Here is a 21,492-nt window from a genome sequence, read left to right as displayed (position 1 = left end):
AAAAACATTATGAATTTAATAGAAGATTTGACATGAAAGAACCAAGATAAATGTAAGGTACCTATCAAAGATTAATTACAGGGGTCTCAGTAAGGACAGACTCTTTACCTTTTTTGTATATGAAGTGTTAAACATATGTCTAAGATTGTTATTAGTTATTATGTAGTTTATTAGGATAGGACTATTCTGATTGCTTCCAGCTCTCTTCCACAGACATCATGAGTTTCAGTACCATCTCTACCATCTTCTCCACCAACTACTGCTCCCTGGACTCAATCCAGGTATCCAGTCACCTTGTCCAGACAGCCAGCAGCATCGTCAGCGTCCATGAAAGCGCGGGTGGCTCTGGGTCCCAAATGCCCATGGTCTGCACCACCAGTTTCTGTGGGGCATGGGGGACTGAAAACATGATGGGGTGACTGGTCGGGATTGGGGGTACCAGGAGGAGATGGAGACCATACAGGAGCTTAACGACCATCTCACCTCCTATCTGGGGCATGTGCAGAGCCTGGAGATGGGAAATCACAAACTAGAAGAAAAAAATCAGGGAGCATATGGACAACAAGGGACCTCGGCTTAGAGAATGGGGGCATTTTTTCAAGATGATTGAGGATCTGTGGTGCAGATCTATGCAAGTTCAGTGAAAAAAGACAGAATTGTCCTACATATCAATAATGCCAGTCTAGCAGCTGATGACTTCAGAGTCAAGTGTGAAGTAGAGCTGGCCAGGAGACAGCCTGTAGAAAGTGACATTAACAGTCTCCATAAGGTCATTGATGACACCAACATAACCAGTCTACAACTGGAGATAGAGATTAAAATTCTGAAGGAAGAGCTACTCTTTATGAAGAACAACTATGAGGAGGAGGTGAATTCTCTACAAGCCCAAATCACAGGCTCTAGGATGACCATGGAAGTGGACTCTCCCAAATCTCAGGACTTGAGCAAAGTCATGGTCGATATCCAAGCCCAATATAACACTCTAACTCAGAAAAACATAGAGGAGCTTGATAAATACTTGTTGCAGCAGATTTAGGAGAGTACCATAACCATCAACATGGGATCTGAGGAGGTAGAAGCAGGTGGAAAAACTGCCCCAGAGCGTATATTCCAATCCTTGGAGATTGACCTGGACTCCCTTCAAAATCTAAAAACCAGCTTGGAGGACAGCAGGAGGGAGGTGGAGACCCGCTTCACTATCTAGATGGAGATGGAGCAGATCAATACAGCCCTCTCCTGGAGGGAGATCTGGGGCAGACACTTATAGAAGGGTACTGCCAAGCCCAGGAATATGAGGTCTTGTTCAATACTAGGGTCAAACTGAAAGCAGAAATCAACGCCTATCAAACCTGCTGAAGAAGGGGGAAGACTTCAATCTTGTGCATGCTTTTGACAACAGGAGCAGTTTCTTATATAAGACCAGAATTGGGAGGATTGTAGATAGAAAAGTAATGGAAGAGATCAATGACACAGAAGTCCTGCAGCATTATGGTCATAAACTGAAGACCTAGGCTGAGTCAGGAAGTTAATTGAGACTCTTTGATCACCTAGAAAAAAAAAAAACATTAGGATAGACTAGAGTATTATACTACTTTAAAAAGTAAAACTGTTTAGATCAGTTGAAATGAGTAATTATCTGATACAAATGAGACGCAAGGGAAAGAATTGGCATGGGGGAATTAGATGGGGGAGGAGGACTATTGATTTCAGAAACCTACTGTCATCAGGATTGCTTTCAAGAGGGAACAATATACTTTCCAGAAGCCTATAAAAGTCTTCCAAATTCAGGAAGAAATAAAATGCTAGAGGATAGGGTGGGAGGAGAGGAATAGGGAGGGATCTCTAGAGGACAAAATAAAAGAACAAATTAAGGGTGGGGTATAGAATGCTGTTTAGATAAGTGGGAGAATAACTTTGGAATCCTTCGGAGGATAAGAAGGAATAATTTGAGGAGAAAGTGAGAGGTTTGGTCGAAGGGGGCTATAGAGGGGTGTTTAGAATTAGGGATATGGCATGATAAGGAAGGTCCTTGGAGTGGGTGTAGGTTAAGTAATGGTTGGTGGTTGTCCTTCCTTTTCCAAAAGGACCACAATGACATCACCATGATAAAGTGAAGTTTCACTGTGTCCGGAATGCCCTAACACAGGGTGGGCACAGATAGTCCATATGAATGTTTGGGGTGAATACTCCAATTTTTTGCATCCTGTGTTTATTTTGTACTGTCTCAATTCTGTTTTGCTTATAGAGCACATCACCCTTTCTGATGTGGGCACACCATGCTGAGCAGTCCTGTGCCAGTGTCTCCCACGTTGCACAGTCAAATCCAAAGTTCTTGAGAGAGACCTTGAGAGTGTCCTTGTATCGCTTCTTCTGACCACAATGTGATCGCCTGCCCCATAGGAATTCTCCATAAAATAGTCGTTTTGGTAAGCATACATTATGCATTTGAACAACGTGGCCAGCCCATTGGTGTTGCAACCTCTGAAGCATAGTTTGAATGCTTGGCAGTTCAGGTTGAACAAGGACTTCAGTGTCTAGAACCTTATCCTGACAGGTGATCATCAGAATATTCCTTAGGCAGTTCAGATGGAAGTGATTCAGTTTCCTGGCATGGCTCTGGTAGACTGTACATGTTTCACAGGCATACAACAATGAGATCAACACAACGACTCTGTAGACCTTCAGTTTCGTAGTCAATCTAATACCTCTTCTCCCCTAGACTTTTTTTCAGAGCCTCCCAAGAATTATCTCTTATGTTCTGCAGTGCACATGATGTGTTTTATTTATTTTCTTGTTTTGTATTTGTTTATAGTTTTTTTTCTTTTTCTTTTCTTTTTGTTCATTTAAGTTTTAGAAAAATCATTTTTTTTTAAAAAGGAAGAGAGTATTTGAAGGCAATAGTTTAGATAATCGAAAGTTTGTAAGAAAACTCACTCACTAACTTTTACACAAAGTTAAGCTTGCTGAAACTTGCATTCCAATTAACTTCTTATGTATTTCAGCCTCTTTTGCCCAGTTATTATCTTTCAGTTCAGAAAGACAAGAACTAAAGTGAAAATAGCAGGCAAAAAAAGAAGCTGTATTAAAAATTAGGAGGAGAATAACAAAGTACAATTGAGGGTCTCTAGTTTCAGCATCTAATTCAACCCAATTACCATCAATGGAGAATGGATTAAGGGTGCAAATAGGGCATGTTTGGAATATTGTGTTAATTTGAATGAATGACATTATTCTGAGAATAATATTGTAAAGCTTAAAAGTAACCAGAAGTATTTAACCAAGGTGGTATTTCATGAAACCATATCATGACAAATTAAAACAAAACAACTAGACATATTTAGCACACAAGCAATTAAAAGTTTTTTAGTGGAGGAAAAACAGCTCTTTGGGAACAAAATTGGCAGTATTGGGTGACAATTTATAGAAAGAACTTTATTTAATCTAAAGCTAAATTTGGGGAACTACTGCTGCGCCCACATGAGATTAGGACCTGTGTCACTTCCTTTTCAGTATCCAGGCAGGTATTTTGGATAAAATTCAGTCCTAGTGAGTCTGCCTTTAAGTTAATGGGGAACTAAGCTCCCTATTCTCACAATCTTTGCATATTGATAATTACTCCATTATCCTAGGATGATTTGATTTACAGCCTGATTAGCACAGGCAAGCCTATGGTCAACATTCTCTTAGGTCAAGTTCAATGTTGACTGGAAATAAGGTACTCTCAAGTTCCAGAAGAATTAGCGAAAGGAGGGTTATTTCTTTGATATAAAAATGACGTCCAACGGGGATACAGTGATAATTACCTACTGTATATCCCCCCTCCATATGAAAATGCATCTCTTCATGAGGGCAAAGTGTGGTGACTCAAGGTCTTCTGAAATCTACCAAATTGGAAAGGATCATTTGGGTACAATCTTTTAGCCTTTTAAGTAGTCAGGAAGTTAATCAAGGAAGCAGAGTAAATCAGGTATCATGGACAGCTCAATTTTTTTAGGCAAAAGACTCCTGTTGGAAGAGGGAAGGAGAAGGAATGGGCCTAACTCATCTTACAGAGGACAGAAGGGCAATAAGTCTAATCCATGTTGGGAAATTCTTGTAGATATTAGTCCTGTTGCATGACTCCAATCTAGGGTTATCTTAAAAAGTGGGAGTAGAAAAGTCCTCAGTGTGCATTATGAATCAGTTTTGAGATAGACATTTATACACATACCTAAAAGGAATGCAAAACATAGAAAACTCAGACCATGCATGTGATGAAAATGAATTTTAAAATGGGATTAATTTAATTTACTAGGAATTAAATAGCTAAACCTCAACAGCATATTATACGGTTTGAAGATCTACTCATCTGATATTTTATTGCTGACTTTGCTTTTGTATATGTCTACTATTAAATTTGTATGTATCTACTATTAAAAATAGTTTTATGTCAACCTTTTTATTTTTGACCTTCCTTAGAGAAGGAAAGAACATGCACAAAAGAAGAAACTGAAGTTGATTTAGATTTTCCTAGGCAGTACATGTACTCTAGATATCATGTGCTGACATGACCAGGATTGGAGCATGGACTGAATCATCACCCCACCTTCTCTCAGGAAACAAAAGAGTCCTGACGTAATTAGCAATTGGGAAAGAGAGAAGCCTAAGAGGAAGTAATATTCTTTTGTACAAATATGAAAACATTACATCTTTTGGTTCTTTATCCAATAAGGGTAGCAAACCTTCTTCAGTGGAAGTCCTTTAGCCATGAGTTCTACACGTGGCCAGAAATGATATATAAAGATACTATGTGTTTAACCAGAACAGAAATGTCGACTCTGAGTATGTTACATGAGATGATAACTCAATTCAAATTTGCTACATAAGTAATGACTTTCTAACAACTTGCGTATTTGAAAAGAATGTTATGTGTTAATATAGGGCATACACTAACATTGAAAATATTTGAATAAATTATCAGAAGTCAGAGATGATAAAAGAAAATCCTACAAAAGATAATACATTGAATTAGATAACTTGTGAAGTATCTTCTAGTATTAAGATTCTGTGATACCTGTATGCTATGTATGCAAGTGTTTAAATAAATAAGTAAATAAATAAAAGAATGAACACACACATAATCAAACATATATATATGCACACACATATGTATTTGTTTAGTAGATATACATATGTGCATATAAATATACATAAATACAAATACATACATATGCATATATATATATATATCCTGAATGAGTTAAATTCTTAATCACAATATATTTTTTCCTGATTTCTGTTTTCTTCTCTCTGCCATCTTAACTTTATACATATATATGTATAAATATACATAAATATAAATACATACATACATATCTATATACATATATATATATATCCTGAATGAGTTAAATTCTAAACCACAATATATATATTCCCGATTTCTGTTTTCTTCTCTCTGCCATCTTAACTGCAGGGGTTCCTTTTTAAGCATTCATAATAACTAAAAATAATGATTTTAGTTATTCTTTTATTGAAAGTGCATTTTTTCCTAGCCTGAAACTTTACATTATTGCACTTGAATAACAACAAAAACATGGCATGGCATGAAATTCTGTATACTGTGATACTGGTCACAGTATCTATAGGGACAATGGTATGTTGAAATAATATATTTTAATTGGTCCCTTTACAGACAGTGTTTGTGCATATTATCACAGAGATAAGCTTTTTGGAATCATAATCATCATCATCAAAACAATAAAATACGTGGCTCTTCAGTAGCTATGGTTCTACCCACAGAAGCAGTTATCAGGCCAAATCTTTATTAAGGTTATCTCCAGGGATGATGGCTAGAGAATGTGAACTAGAAACAGGATCTTTGGTCTGGTCGGGGAGGGGCTGTGTTGGTACTCCTAACACTTTTGGGATTACCAGCAAGTGAGTGTCCCTTCTTGAGGTGATGGTGATGAGGAAAGGATCATCTTTTCCTCAATGATTGCTCTTTTCTTTTTTCGTTTTTAGAATTTATATTTAGTTTTCAACATTCACTTCCACAAGATTTTGAGTTCCAAGTTTTCCCTGATCTGTCCCCTCCCCTCACCCCAAAATGGATATATTCCAATTACCCCTTCCCTTAATCTGCCCCACCTTCTATCATGCGCCCCACTTTCTCCTATTGCCCACCTTCTTCTATTCCCTTCCCCTCCAATTTTTCCTGCAGATCAAGGTAGATTTGTGTAATTCATTCCCTACATATCTTATTTCCCCATTGCATGTAGAATCAGCATTTTAGCATTATCCTTTAAAAATGAGTTCTCTCCCTTAGACCCTCCCCACCCACCCTCATTGAGAAGGCAAGTAATTCAATATAGGTAAAACATGTGTAGTTATGCAAAACACTTCCATAATAGTCATGTTGTAAAGCATTAACTACATTACCCTCCATCCTATCCCACACTCCATCTATTCTGTTACATACTTGACCCTATCCCTTTTCAAAAGTGTTTGCTTCTAAATACCCCTTCCCTCAATCTGACTTTCTATCGCTCACCGCTCTTGTCCCCTTCCCCCTACTTTCCTGTGGGGTAAGATACCCAGTTGAGTGTGTCTATTATTTCCTTTATAAGTCAAATCCTATGAGAGTAAAGTTTACTCATTCCTTCTCACTTACCCTCTCTTCCTCTTCATAGGAAAAGCTCTTCCTTGCCTCTTTACTAGATTCTACCTCTCCCTTTCTTTTTCCCCCAGTAACATTCATTTTCTATTTTATCTCTCATCTTTTCATATTAATCTCACTCTGCACCCTCTATCTATATCTATCTAGATATCTCTCTGGAAAGCTATCTATGTATAGATATACAGGTATAGATATGTATTCCCTCCATGTACTCTAGTGCTGAGAAAGGTCTCATGAGTTACAAATACCATCTTTCCATGTAGGAATGTACACATTCCAACTTTAACAAGTCCCTCATGATTTTTCTATTTATTTTTTCATGTTTCCCTTGAATCTTATGTATGAAATAAAATGTTCTGTTCAGCTCTCATCTTTTCATCAAGAATGCTTGAAAGTCCTCTATTTCCTTGAATATGCATTTTTTCCCTTGAAGTATTATACTCAGTTTTTTTTGGATAAGTGATTCTTGGTTTGAATCCTAGCTCCTTTCACTTCTACAATATCATATTCTACGCCCTCTGATCCTTTAATACAGAAGCTACTAAATCTTGTCCCTATTGAGTTGCCACAATACTTGAATTGTTTCTTTCTGCCTGCTTGAAATATTTTCTCCTTGACCTGGGAACTCTGGAATTTAGCTGCAATATTCCCTGGTGTTTTCCTTTGGGGATCTTTTTGAGGAGGTGATCAATGGATTATTTCTATTTTACCCTCTGATTCTAGAATATCAGGGCGGTTTGATAATTTCTTGAATGATCATGTCCAAGCTCTATCTTTCAATCATAGCTTTCAGGTTGTCAAATAATTATGAAATGATTTTTCCTGGATGTATTTTCCAGGTCAGTTTTTTTCTAATGTGATACGTCACATTTTCTTCTTTTTTTATTCTTTTGGTTTTGTTTTTATAATTTCTTGATTTGTCTGAGTCATTAGTTTCTGTTTGCTCCACTCTAATTTTTAAGAAGTTTTGTTCTCCAATGAACTTTTTGACCTCATTTTCCCTTGGACCAATTCTATTTTTTTTCTAATGTGTTAAGTGAAAACAAGAACCTTTATTTGACACACGGCACAGAAACATTTAGTTTTTTTGCATATTTGATTCTAAGAATTTCATATCTTCTTTACACATGAAACTTACACCAATTTACCTAAAAATAAATTATTTGGAAGGGGAAATTACCAGTATAGGAAAATGGATGTTGTGAGATTATCAATCATTGTATCTGCCTTGAATTTAAAAACACACCAAAACAAACACCCAAACCAAAAAATACATAATTCCACTCTCCTAATTCCCTAATTTATAAATAAGAAATGGGTGCCATAGTCATTGTTTTAAGGGAAAATCAATAGGAATTATAGTAGGATTTTTATTGTCTCAATTTATTTAGCTTATCCTTATAATTCATTGGGTACAATATCGAAAAAAAATTCATTGGAAATGAAGGGAAATTAGTTTTTTAAATCATCATTCATTGCCTCTCCTCCCTATCCCCCAAAACTGCTTCACCAAGAAAAACTGTATTTCCTTTCACAAAACTGACAGTTGGAATGAAATGAGAGTTCTCCAGTAGCAGAGGACTGATTTCAGCACATTTCTTTTCTTCCTCAACCAATTAAAAATGCTATCAATTGTAAGCATTTTAAATAATCTAGATATATTTGAACCAGAAATCTGATTTCCCCTCCTGGTTATTCCTTCCGTGTCTTTCAGGAGGGCAGGGGAATCATTTGGCACCAAATGAGGCTTGGATGAGCTTTTGATTGACCATCAAAGTGATAACTGAGGATCAACCCCAATTTACACTTGGACCAATGCCTACTGCTGTCATCCACTTTTTAACTGATTTGACTGGATAGAAGAAGATAAAGCCTGAGATTTAGTTGGCTGATTGTCAAATCTCTAGTACTGCATGCAGAGTGAATCCTCTGTCTCTACTACATTCAGCCTTACATTGTTGTAACAGTCATACATTGTGTGAATGTGGAACTTCCATTCAAGTGGTCTTCACACCTTGGTTGAAGAAGGAAAGAAGAAGGAGAGTGGTATCAGAGTGCATGTTTCCTTAAGAGATCAATTTGCTCATGAAATAGAAGAATAGGAGTGATGTTAATGATTGAACTGGTATAGGCTTTCTGGGCAGAACTGAGGTAGTTAATAATGGGCTTGGTACTTTTCATGCTTCTCTTGATTCTTGTGTTTGAAAGCCAAATTTTATTCAGTTCTGGTCTTTTCATCAAGAATGCTTGAAAGTTCTCTACTTTATTGAATGACCATTTTCCCCCTGAAGTATTATATTCAGTTTTACTGGATGGGTGATTCTTGCTTTTAATCCTAGTTCCTTTGACGTCTGCAATATCATATTCCAAGCCCTTTGATTTCATAATGTTGAAGCTGCTAGATATTGCGTCATCCTGATTGTATTTCCATAATACTCGAACTGGTTTTTCTAGTTGCATGCAATATTTTCTCCTTGACCTGGGAACTCTGGAATTTTACTATAGTATTCCTAGGAGTTGCTCTTTCAGGATCTCTTTCAGGAGGTGATTTGTGAATTCTTTCAATACTTATTTTGCCCTCTGATTCTAGAATATCAGGGCAGTTTTCCTTGATAATTTCTTGGAAGATGATGTCATGATGTCTACGCTCCTTTTTGATCATAGCTTTCAGATAGTCCCATCATTTTAAATAGTCTTTCCTGCATCTTTTTTCCAGGTCAGTTGTTTTTCCAGTGAGATATTTCACATTATCTTCTATTTTTTTCATTCTTTTGGTTTTGTTTTGTAATTTCTTGGTTTCTCATGAAGTCATTAGTTTCCATCTGTTCCATTCTCATTTTTAAAGAACTATTTCCTTCAGTGAACTTTTGAACTTCCTTTTCCATTTGGCTAATTTTGAAATCATTCTTCTCCTCACTGGCTTTTTGGACCTTTTTTGCCAATTGAGTTAGCCTGTTTTTAAACTGTTATTTTCTTCAGCATTTTGTTGAGTCGCCTTTAGCAAGCTGTTGACACACTTTTCATGATTTTCTTGCATCACTCTCATTTCTCTTCCCAATTTTTCCTCCACCACTCTTAGTTAACTTTCAAAATCCTTTTTGAGCTCTTCCATGGCCTGAGACCACTGGATATTTATTTTGGACATTTTGGATGCAGAAGCGTTGACTTCTTCTGATGGTATGCATCGTTATTCCTCATCTGAAAGGGTAGAAGAAAATACCTGTTCACCAAGAAAGTAACCTTATATAGTCTGCTTTTTCACATTTTGGGGGCATTTTCCCAGCCAGTTACTTGAATTTTGAGTCCTTTCTCAAGAGGAGGGTATACTCTGGGGACCTGCAAATTTTCAGTTCCTTCTAGGTGGCACAATCAAGGGAGATGGGTTTACTCCTCTCCTGGCCTGTGCACTGGTCTGGGAGCAACCAAAAATTTTTCTGCCCAGAATCTGCAATTAGAATTCCCTTGCCACAAGTGCCTCCAGCACCATGATGCCAGCCAGTGCTCCTCCTCATTCCAGGGCAGAGCACAGGGCTGAGATCCAGATCAAGTGCTAAATTCCCCTAGGGGCTTTAGGTGGAGGGCTTCCAGGGCTGTCACTCAGGGCTGAGATTCAGATCAGTGGCTCAGTTCCCCCAGGCACTCTAGGAGGAGTGCTCCAAAAATGGATGCTGCCTCTGCAGTGGCTGCTGCTGGTGGTCCAGACTGCATTCCCTTCTCGTGCGTGAAGGAGCTTTCTCACTGACTTTTGAATCTGTCTTTGGCGTTGGAGGGTTGAGCAATCTGGGAACTGCTGCTGCTAGTGGCTCCCTACAACCTGTTATGTATCCTGTCCCTGCCATGCCATGGGTCCCATGCTGCACTGCACTCCACTCTGCCCCCAGCGGGATTCATCTTTGTTATTTGCCCTGCAGGATGTCTTGCATTGGAAATCTCTTTCACTCTGTCATTTTGCGGTTTCTGCTGCTCTAGAATTTGTTTAGAGTTATTTTTTACAGGTATTTTAGGGATTACATGGGGGAGATTCTACAGGTCCATGTCTCTACTCCACCATCTTGGCTCCGCCCCTCAGTTCTGCTTTTTAAGGCATATTTCTCATTGTCTTTTTAGATTTCTTCTGCCATTTGGGTTAGTCTACTTGATTAGCTTATTTTGGGGGTCTTCTTTCGCAAACTGTTGACTCATTTTTCATTATTTTATTCATCACTCTAATTTCTCTTCCAAATGTTTCCTCTACTTCTGCTACTTGATTTTCAAAATTCTTTTTGAGCCCTATGTCCTACAAACAATTCAAATTTTTCTTTGATGCCTTTGCTTGTAGGAGCTTTGACTTTGTTGTCTTCTTCTGGTGGTAAATTTTGATGTTCTTTGTCAACAAAGTAAGATTCTGTAGTCTGAGTTTTTTCCCACTGTTTGCTCATTTTCCCAGCCCCACTATTTGACTTTTTAACTCTTTGTTAATGTAAAGCTGTTTTTCCCAGGTGCATGTTGTACTGTCCCAAGTCTCCAAGGCATTGTGCAGCTGTTTTCAGAAAGATTTCTAGGGATGAGCAAAATTTCAGTTCTTTTAAGGTGTTATGATCAAAGTATAGGTGTTTATGCCTTTCCTGGCCTTTGCTTTGGTCTTTAAATCACCACATACACTCTTTTCTGCCTTGTAACTATGAGGAGGATTTCTTCTCCTCTCCGAAAATAAGTTTCCCCACATCAGAGTTCTTCCTTGATCCAAGACAACTGCTCAGGCCTGCAACCTACATGCAAAAGAAGGCAAAACAAGAGAATCTTTCCTCAGTGCCAGTAAAGGAATCCCTGCCATCCCCCTCTGATTACCTGATTGATTTCTTCTGGCCCCATCTATTGACCAAGAGCTCCAGAAGCAAATGCTGCTGTTGCCACCATGACCATACTGTGATGGGGGCTGAACCAAAATCCTCTCTCACACAGGTCTGAGAGGTCTTTCCCTATTGACTTTCTAAGTTATTCTTGGTGTTTGTAGATTCAAAAGTCTAGAAACAGTCACAACTACCAGTAATGCAGTCCCCCTGAGACCTGCTGCAAGTTTGCTGGGACCAAGTATATTTTGACACATTTTGTGTTAGATTGTGCTCCTCTCTCAGACTGGGGCTGCAGACCTTTAATGTCGACCTTACAGGTTTCCTTGGGCTAAAAAATTTGCTTCACTTTGTTATTTTTTGGGTTCGGCTTCTCAAGAACTAGTTTAAAGCCGTTTTTTACAGCTATTTGGAGCAGTTTGTCAGAGAGCTCAAGTGAGTCCCTGTTTTTCCTCTGCCATCTTGGCTCCACCCCCGATTTTTCTTTTCAGTGATTGGTGGGAGTACAGAACTGGAAGTTGGACTGGTGGTTGGAGGGAACCACTATTTTGAAGGTATTAAAGTTAGGGTTATTGACTCTCTGTAGTAAAATGTGAGGACAGTTGAAGTGATTGTAAAGGTGTATCTTGTTTGGTCAATGTGATCTTTCTCTCAAGCGACCTTACTCTTGAAACTAGGGAGTGTGCCACAAATTAGGCCATATAATCACACAAAAATTCACAAATTGCCGTTTCTGATCATTTATGTCTCATTTATGTCCAGTTCATCATGTCTTTGTCAGTGGTGGCAAGTAGAGTTCATCATAAGTCATCTGGATGCTGATTGGCGATTGTATCAAAGAACTTCAGTCTTTTGTGACTAAAAAATTCAGCATAATTGTTTACCTTCTTCTGATAAATTTATAGCTCCCCACCCCCATCCACCCCCTGATAGGCTTGCTTTGGCTTCTCTGGAAGACACCTGACCTTTCCTGAATTATCTGTGTTTACAATTGCTGGGTCTGATTTCCTTTTTGAGACTCTTCTTCCTTACTCTACCAGCATTTGTTAATGCCATTGAGCTATTATGGATTAGATAGAAAAGCTTCCTTTTGATTCTTTTATATTTTCTATATCATTTAAATTTCTTGAGTCATTTAAACATATTTGTTGGGTGATATCTTAGAGCAATAGGCTTTCAAATTTTCACCTTAACCAGAAGTCTTTGACATTGTTCTTCCACCAAATGCTATCATTGATGAGCCTCTTCATTACTGGCTGTGGAAAGGTGACCTGTAACATTAAAATAAGGACTCTTTCTGGAAAGTCAAGCAGTTACTGACTTTGTAGTTTGTGCTGGTGTTTTATAACCAACACAAACCACTGATTATTGTTACTGATTGTTCACCTTATTATCTGTGTTTAGCTGTCAAATGGCAAATGGTACTGAAACAGAAGTTACTTAGTATTAAGAAAAAATAATATAGAGAAGCATTTCTGTACCACAGGGGTGGCATAGGTTAACACTGGGTGAAAAAAAATTTGTCAGCAGCAAGATTTTAATGGTTCACAAAACTTTTATTATAAATCTATTTATCTCTTAGAACATACAAAGGGACTACAGAAAACAAAGTAGTCTATGGTACATAAAATAGGCATCTTGCAAGTCTGCACTCAGTTGCACTTCATAAACAAAGAATCAAAGAAAGAAAGAGCCAGATGCAGACAGAAAGACAGAAAAAGAGCTTACTCCAATCTGTCAAAGGGGCTATGGTGTTTGAGGCAGTCAGAGATTTTGAATTTCTCCCTTGAGAGATTAGACTATTTTTCATTCTGGTCATCATATCCCTATGTAGTACAGTTAGCTTTTTAATACACACTGGACACTTCATGTCTGTTGAATTTAATTCTCAACCTATTTACGAATTTGCATTTGTTTGATGGGGTATTGTCAAATAACATCAAGGAAGCATGACTTCATCTGTGTTTCTAATGATCAACTAGAACCCTCTTTGTAACTATCTTGCCCCCCTCCCCAAATTAGTTCAAAAATCAAAGGAATTAATTTTACCAAGCAGAATATACTGGTGTCATGTCATAGAGTTCTGTGCTTGGCCTCTTGTTATAAAGTTTCATTAGTCACTACGATAAAGGTATCAAATATAAAGGCACAAATAACATACTTATCAGATTTGGACAACACAAAAGTGGAGATGAGAGCTATCAGATTGTAGAACAAAGTTAGGAGCCTATTTTTAAGAGTAATCTTGACAGATTACTTCCTGGGACAGATCCAAGATGACAAAGTAAAAACAGGGATTCACTTAAGTTCTCCCACAAACTCCTTCAAATAACTCTAAAAAGTGAATCTGAACAAATTCCAGAGTGGCAGAATTCAAAAAGAGACAATGTGACAGATTTCCAGCCCAAGACAACTTGGAAGGTCGACAGGAAGGATCTGTTATGCCAGTCTTGGAGAGAAGCACAATCCAGCACAGAGGCTGCATGAGGGAGACTCAACAATCACTGGCAGCAGTGGCATTTCCCAGACCTTTCAGTCCTGGGTGGGGGGAGGGGTGTGGGATCGTCAGAACTGGGTTAGAGAGAAGAGCTGTCCTGTGCAGACCCTGTAGCAGCAGCATCAACTACTCTTGTGGCTAAAACCCAACAGACTGAATGTTTGCAAGACACCTATTCAAACTTCCAAGAGCTAAAATGACGAAGTAAGCATTAAGTCATTCTTACCCTCTATTGTGACAATGAAAAGCTCAGAGTATTGGCCCAGGAAATTTCCTGGAGTAGTGGAGTCAGCATAAAAACGGAGTATATTAGTCCTTTAACTCTGGAGACTAGGGGAATTAATGGAAAAGGAAGTTCTTTCTGGGGATGAAGGGAACAAATACAGGACAGGAGGCATCCTTTCAAGTCAGAAGTAATTCCCACCTCAGAAGTCCAGTGGAAGTTACTAAGTCACAGGGTAGAGGAACAAGCAAGTACTGACACCAGGCACACATCACTTCCAGCTTTGTACCAGAGAAGCTACCAGATCACTATAACACCCAACTGCCAGCACCTGAGGCTTCAGGACAGAAAACCAAGAACCAGGCCCCTAGCTCCCTGCAAAATAAGTCTTGAACAGTGTCCCCTGATCCTGAGAAGCAGAGATCAAATATAAAAGCTAAAAAAAGGCAAAGAAAACTAATAAGAAGAATAAAAATAATCAATGACAATAGGAACATATCTTGGTGACAGGGAAGATCAAAATGCAAAGTGAAGGCAGAACAACATGGTCATTATGCCCAAATCTGAAACCAGAAAGGGGAATATGAACTGGTCTTAAGAACAGAAAGCATTCTTGGAAGAGCTCAAGATTAATTTCAAAATCAAATAAGAGGCTGAAGAATAATTTAAAAATAAAATTGACAAAATGAAAAAAAAATGTAGGCTTAAGAAAACTACTCCTTAAAAAGTAGAATTGGCCAAATGGAAAAGGAGTTTCAAAAGCTAACTGAAGAAAACCATTCATTAAAAATTATTATTGGGCAAGTGGAAGCAATACCAAGAATCAGTAGAATAAAATCAAAAGAATTGAAAAAAGATAGCGGTAAAATACCTCATTAGGAAAACAATTGAAGTGGACAATAGATGTAGGAGAGACAGTTTAATAATAAGTGGTCTACCTAAGAACCATGATCAAAAAAGAGCATGGACAGCATCTTTCAAAATATCATCAAGGAAAGTTCCATGGACTTCCATGAGCCAAGATGGTAGAATGAGCTCTAAGTCACTCTCACTCTCCCTTACTGACCTTGAAAAACACAGAAAATAACAGCCCAGAAAAAACTCTGGAACAATGAAGCCAGCAAAAAGATAGGGTGTGGCATTTTTTTTAGCTTGGGAGGCTACGGGGATTAATAGGGAAAGTCTGTCTTATTGTAGCTGAAAGAAACCAGTACAGGAAGGGATGTGTTCACGGAAGACACAAGCAAGTCCCACTACAGCAAATCAGCAGGACATCCTGAGCCCTAGGATGGTAGAACCAGCAAGAGTCTGCCTATGCATAGCCAGAGAAATTGACAGTCACCACCACAGAGAAACACCACTTGCACTGTGGATGGCATCCAACAGTGGTTGAGCCTACCCATCCTTTAGCGCAGCACTCTGGGATGAGGACACTTCTAGCAGTTAGAACACCTGTCCCACAAACCTCACACTGTGAGCTTCAGTGTAGGCCTGGTGAAATGCAGAAAGACCACACCTGGTCTTAGCATACATCAACGAATTCCAGCTCAGAACTATGTAAACCAAAATATCATAGTTCTTCCAGCTGCCATAATAGTTGGAGCTGGGGCACAAAGCCAGACACCAGGCCCCTAGGTCGCCAAATGAGAAGACTGGTACAGAGCCCCCTGTACCACAGAAGCAGACATCTACTTTAAAAACCAGGAAAAAGACAAAAACAATGATCAAAAAGCAAGTTAGAAAAGCAAAGACCGTAGTTTCTTATTTTGAGAACAGGGAAGATCAAAATACAAATTAAGAAGTGGAAAACTTTGTCACTATATCTGAAACCTCAGAGGGAAATATAAGCTGGTCACAAAGCCTTCTTGGAAGAACTCAAGAAGTAACGAAGAGTCAAATGAGAGAGGTAGAAGAAAAATTTCAAAATACAGTGGACAAAACGGAAAAAAATATCATTGAAGAAAAAAACTAATTATAAAATAAAATTGGTCAAATGGAAAATAATATACAAAAGCCAACTGAAGAAAACAATTCCTTAAATATGATATACCTTAATGATATTCTGTAAGGTAAAGGAATTTGGATTAAAATCAAGGATCAACTTCCCAGAAAAACTGAGCATATTGATTCAGTCAAGGAGATGGACATTCAATGACATAGGGTGCTTCGAGACCTTCCTGATGAAAAGACTAGAGCTCAATGTAAAATTTGCTTTTCAAATGCAAGACTCAAGAGAGGCATGAAAAGGAAAAGAAGAATTAAAAAAATAATCAAAAAAGGGAAACTTCTTACATCTGAAAATGGGAAGATGATACCTGCATCTCTTGAGACTTGTATCTTTACTATGACATTCAAAGGGAGAGAGATGAGCATTGTTTGAACTTTCAGAAGATTTGGTTCCCGATGGAATAACATAATCAGTTAGGTACGGAAATTTAACTTCCCTCAGTAGAAGGGAAAAGGGAAAAGAAAAGGGATGGAGTGATTAGAATGGAAGGAAGAATTAATAAGGGAAAAGAGAAAGAAAAGGAATGGACGCTGATAGAAGAGAGGGCAGACTGAGGGAGGTATTAGTCAAAAGAAAAATTTTGAGGAGGGAAAGGAAGGAGAAATATAAGCGTAAGTGACAAGATAGAATAGAAAGAACACAGAGATTAATCGTAACTCTGAATATGAATGGGATGAACTCTCTCATAAAATGGCAGTAGATAGCAAAACGGGGAACAATCCATAATCCTATATTATATTGCTTGCAATAAACATATTTGAAATAGAGGCATTTGCAGAGGGTAAAGGTAAAAGACAAAGTAAGATAGACTGTACTTAAGCTGAAGTAAAAAAAAAAAAAAAAAAAAGCAGGAGTCACATTCCCAATCTCAGACAAAGCAAAAACAAACATAAAAACATGTAATTAAAAGATATAAAGAAGGAAACTACATTCTGCTAAAAGACACTATAGACAATGTAGTAATATCAATACGAAACATATATGTACCAGATAATATAGTATCTCAATATTAAAAGTGAAGTTAAAGGAGTAACAAGAAAAAAATGGACAGCTAAAAATGCTAGAGGGGGATCTCAAAATCCTTCTTCCTGAAATTGACCTAACTTCAAAATAAACAAAGAAGAAGTTAATGAACTGAACAGAATTTTAGAAAAGGCTGATATGGCAAACATCTAGAGAAAACTGAATGGGAATAGAAAGGAATATATCTTTTTTCTCAGCAGTACATGTCACACACAGAAAAACTGAGCAGGTACTAGCCCATTAAACAACCTCCACAATTAAATCCAAAAAGGGAGAAATATTATATACATCCTTTTCAGATCATGGTCCAATAAAAATAATATGTAATAAAGGGCCATACAAAGACTGTGTAAAAATCAATTGGAAAGTAAAAAAAAAAAACCTGATACTAAAGAATGAGTCAAAATACAAATCATAGAAACAATCAATAACTTCATTCAAGAGAATGAGCATAACAAGAGTAACATATCAAAATTTATGGGATGCAGCAAAAGTTATTCACAGGGAAAGTTTTAAAGCTCTAAATTCTTACACGAAAAAAATATAGAGAAAAAGGAGATCAATGAATTGGACATGAAATTAAAAAAGCTGGAGAAAGAAAAAAATCAAAAATAATTATATACCAAGTTAGAAATACAGAAAAACAAAGGAGAGATTAATAGAATTGAAATTAAGAAAACTATTGAATTAATAAATTAAATTAAAACTTAGTTTTATTTAAAAAAACAAAAATGGTAAACTTTTTATTAGTTTGATTAAAACAAAGAAAGACAAAAACTAAACCACTTGTTTCAAAAATGAAAAGAGTAAATTCACCTCCAATGAAGAGAAAATTAAAACAAAAATTTAACATTATTTTTCCCAATTTGATGTCCATGATTTTCAAAATCTTATGGAAGTAGATGAATATTTAGAGAATATAAATTGCCCAGATGAACAGAAGAGGAAGTAGCATACCTATTTTTTTAATTGGTTTTCAGTGTTCCACAATCACTACCATACAACTTAGAATTTTCTTTCCCCACCTCCCTTCTCCTTCCACCCACTCCAACTTCCCCCTTACTCCCTGGGAAAGCATACAATTCTGTATAGGTTTTACACGTACATTCCTATTAAATTAAATTTCAGCAAAATGATATGGCACGGAAGAATTAAAATGAATGGGAGAAATCATATAACAAAGCAAAACATTAATACAAAGGAAGATGATCTGCTGCATCCCGTGATTGAAGTCTTTCATAGTTCTTTCTCTGGATGTGAAAAGCATTTTGCCGTAAAAGATCATTGAGAATTTTTTACGTCCTTGCATTGCGATGAAGTTCTAAGTCTACCAGAAAAAATCCTCGCATACTGTTTTTGCTGTGTACAAAGTTTTCCTGCTTCTGCTCCTTTAGCTCAGATCAGGTAAGTCTTTCCAGGCCTCTCTGAAATCTTCCAGTTCATCATTTCTTACAGCTCAATAATATTCCACTACATTCATATACCATAATTTATTCAGCCATTTCCTAGCTGATGGGCATCCCCTTGATTTTCAGTTTGTGGCCACCACAACGAGTGCTGCTATAAATAATTTTGCACATGTGGAACCCATATTCATTTTTATAATCTCTTGGGGATACAGTCCCAGAAGTGATACTGCTGGGTCAAACGGTATGCACATTTTTGTAGCCCTTTGGGCATAGTTCTAAATTGCTCTCCAGAATGGTTGGATCATCTCATAGCTCCACCAGCAATGAATTACTGCTCCAACTCTCCCACATCTTCTTCACCATTTATCATCTTCCTCTTTTTGTCATTTTAGCCAATCTGATAGGTGTGATGTGGTATCTCAGAGTTGTTTTGATTTGCATCTCTCTAATCAATAGTGATTTAGAGCATTTTTTCATATGACTATAGATATTTTTAATTTCTTCCTCTGAAAACTTCCTGTTCATATGCTTTGACCATTTATCAATTCAGGAATGACTTGGGTTCTTGTACATTTGACTCAGTTCTCTATATATTTTAGAGATGAGACCTTTATCACAAACACTAATTTCAAAAATTCTTTCCTAGTTTTTTGCTTCCCTCCTAATCTTGGGAGTATTGGATTTCATTGTGCAAAACTTTTCAGTTTAATATAATCTAAATTATCTATTTTGCACTTCATAATGCTTTCTATCTCTTCTTTAGTCATAAGTTCTTCCTTCTCCATAAATCTGAAAATGCCCTATTGCTTGCTCCACTAGTTCGTTTATGGTATCAATGTTTACACCTAGATCATGCAGCCATCTAAATTTGATTCTTGTGTAGTATGCCAGGCATTAGTCTAGGCCTAATTTCTGCCCCACTGTAATCCAGTTTTCCCAGCAATTTTTGTCGAACAGTGAGTTCTTATCTCACAAGGTGGCGTCCTTGGGTTTATCAAACAGTATATTGTTATGTTCATTGTCCACTGTGTTTTGAGTAGCCAGGATATTCCACTGATCTACCCTTCTGTCTCTTAGCCAGTACCAAGTGGTTTGATAATTGATGCTTTGTAATACAGTTTGTGATCTGGTACAACTAGGCCACCATACCTAGGATTTCTTTTCATTAGTTCTCTTGCTATTCTGAACCTTTTGTTTTTCCAGATGAAATCTGGTAATATTTTTTCCAGCTCTAGAAAATAATTGTCTGATAGTTTAATTGGTATTACACTAAATAAGTAAATGAATTTAGGGAGAATTGTCATTTTTATTATATTGTCTCAGCCTACTCAGCAGCAAATAATGATTCTCCACTTACTTATATCTGACTTTATTTGTGCAAAAAATGTCTTGTAATTGTGTTCAAATAGTCCCTGGATTTGTTTTGGCAGGGAGACTCACAAATATTTTGTAAGGTGGACCCTAGCTTTAAGTGGGATTTCTCGTTCTATCTCTTTTTTGTTGGGCTTTGTTAGTAATGTATACATATGCAGAAGATTTGTGTGGGTTTATTTTGTAACTTTCAACTTTGCCAAAGTTGTTTGTTGTTTCAAGTAGTTTTCTACTTGAATCTCTGGGATTCTCTAAGTATATCATTCTATGATATGCAAAGAGTGATAACGTAGTTTCTTCTTTGCCTGTTCTAAGTCCTTCAATTTCTTGATCTTCTCTAATTGCTACAGCTAAAGTTTCTAGTCCCATATTGAATAATAGTGGTGATAATGGACATCTTTGTTTCAACTCTGGTCTTACTGGAAATGCATCGAGCTTATCTCCATTGCATATAATGCTTGCTGAAGGTTTTAGGTAGATACTGCTTATTGTTTTGTGGAAAGTTCCATTTATTCCTATGCTTGCAAGTGTTTTTCACGGAATGGATGTTGTATTTTGTCAAAAGGTTTTCTGCATCTACTAACATAATCATGTGGTTTCTGTTAGGTTTGTTGTTGATATGATCAATAGTTCCAAGAATTTTCCTAATACTGAACCAGCCCTGCATTCCTGGTATGAATCCTACTTGATCATAATGTATTATTCTCGTGATAAGTTGCTGTATTCTTTTTCTAAAATCTTATTTAAAATTTTTACATCTGTATTGATTAGAGAAATTGGTCTATACTTTTATTTCTCTGTTTTGACTCTTCTTGGTTTAGGTATCAAAACCATATTTGTATCATAAAAGAATTTGAGAGGACTCATTCTTACCCAATTTTCCCAAATACTCTGTATAATATTGTAATTAACTGTTCTTTAAATGTGATAGAATTCACTTGTAAATTCATCCTGCCCTGGAGATTTCTTCCAAGGGAGTTCTTTGATGGCTTCTTCAATTTCTTTTTCTGAGATAATGTTGTTTAAGTATTCAATGTCCTTTTTCGTTAATTTAAGATATATATATATATATATATATATATATATATATATATATATATATATATATATATATATATATATATATATATATATATATACACATATATATATGAATATATACATGTTTAAATAATTGTCCATCACATTTCAATTGTTGAATTTATGGACATAAATTTGATCAAATTAATTTCTAATTATTGTTTTAATTTCCTCCTCATTGGAGGTAAGTTCACCCTTTTCATTTTTGATATTGGCAAACTGGTTTTCTTCCTTCTTTTTTAAAATCAAATTAACAAAATGTTTATCAACTTCATTGGTTTTCTTAATAAAACCAACCCCTAGTTTTATGTATTAGTTCAATAGTTTTCTTAATATCAATTTTTTAATGCCCCGTTTGGTTTTCAATATTTCTAATTTAGTATTTAGTTGTGAA

At 36.8% G+C, this 21,492-nt stretch overlaps 1 pseudogene; it reads left to right on the top strand.

Moving 5' to 3' along the window:
• The first annotated feature begins 218 nt into the window (after nt 1-218).
• On the top strand, nt 219-1,511 carry LOC140512219 (keratin, type I cytoskeletal 18 pseudogene; annotated as a pseudogene).
• Nucleotides 1,512-21,492: the final 19,981 nt, after the last annotated feature.

The sequence above is a fragment of the Notamacropus eugenii genome, chromosome 6, assembly GCF_028372415.1.
Source record: "Notamacropus eugenii isolate mMacEug1 chromosome 6, mMacEug1.pri_v2, whole genome shotgun sequence".
Taxonomy (NCBI): domain Eukaryota; kingdom Metazoa; phylum Chordata; class Mammalia; order Diprotodontia; family Macropodidae; genus Notamacropus; species Notamacropus eugenii.
Note: the sequence above shows the minus strand (reverse complement) of the source record. Positions and strands in the feature narration are given on the sequence as shown.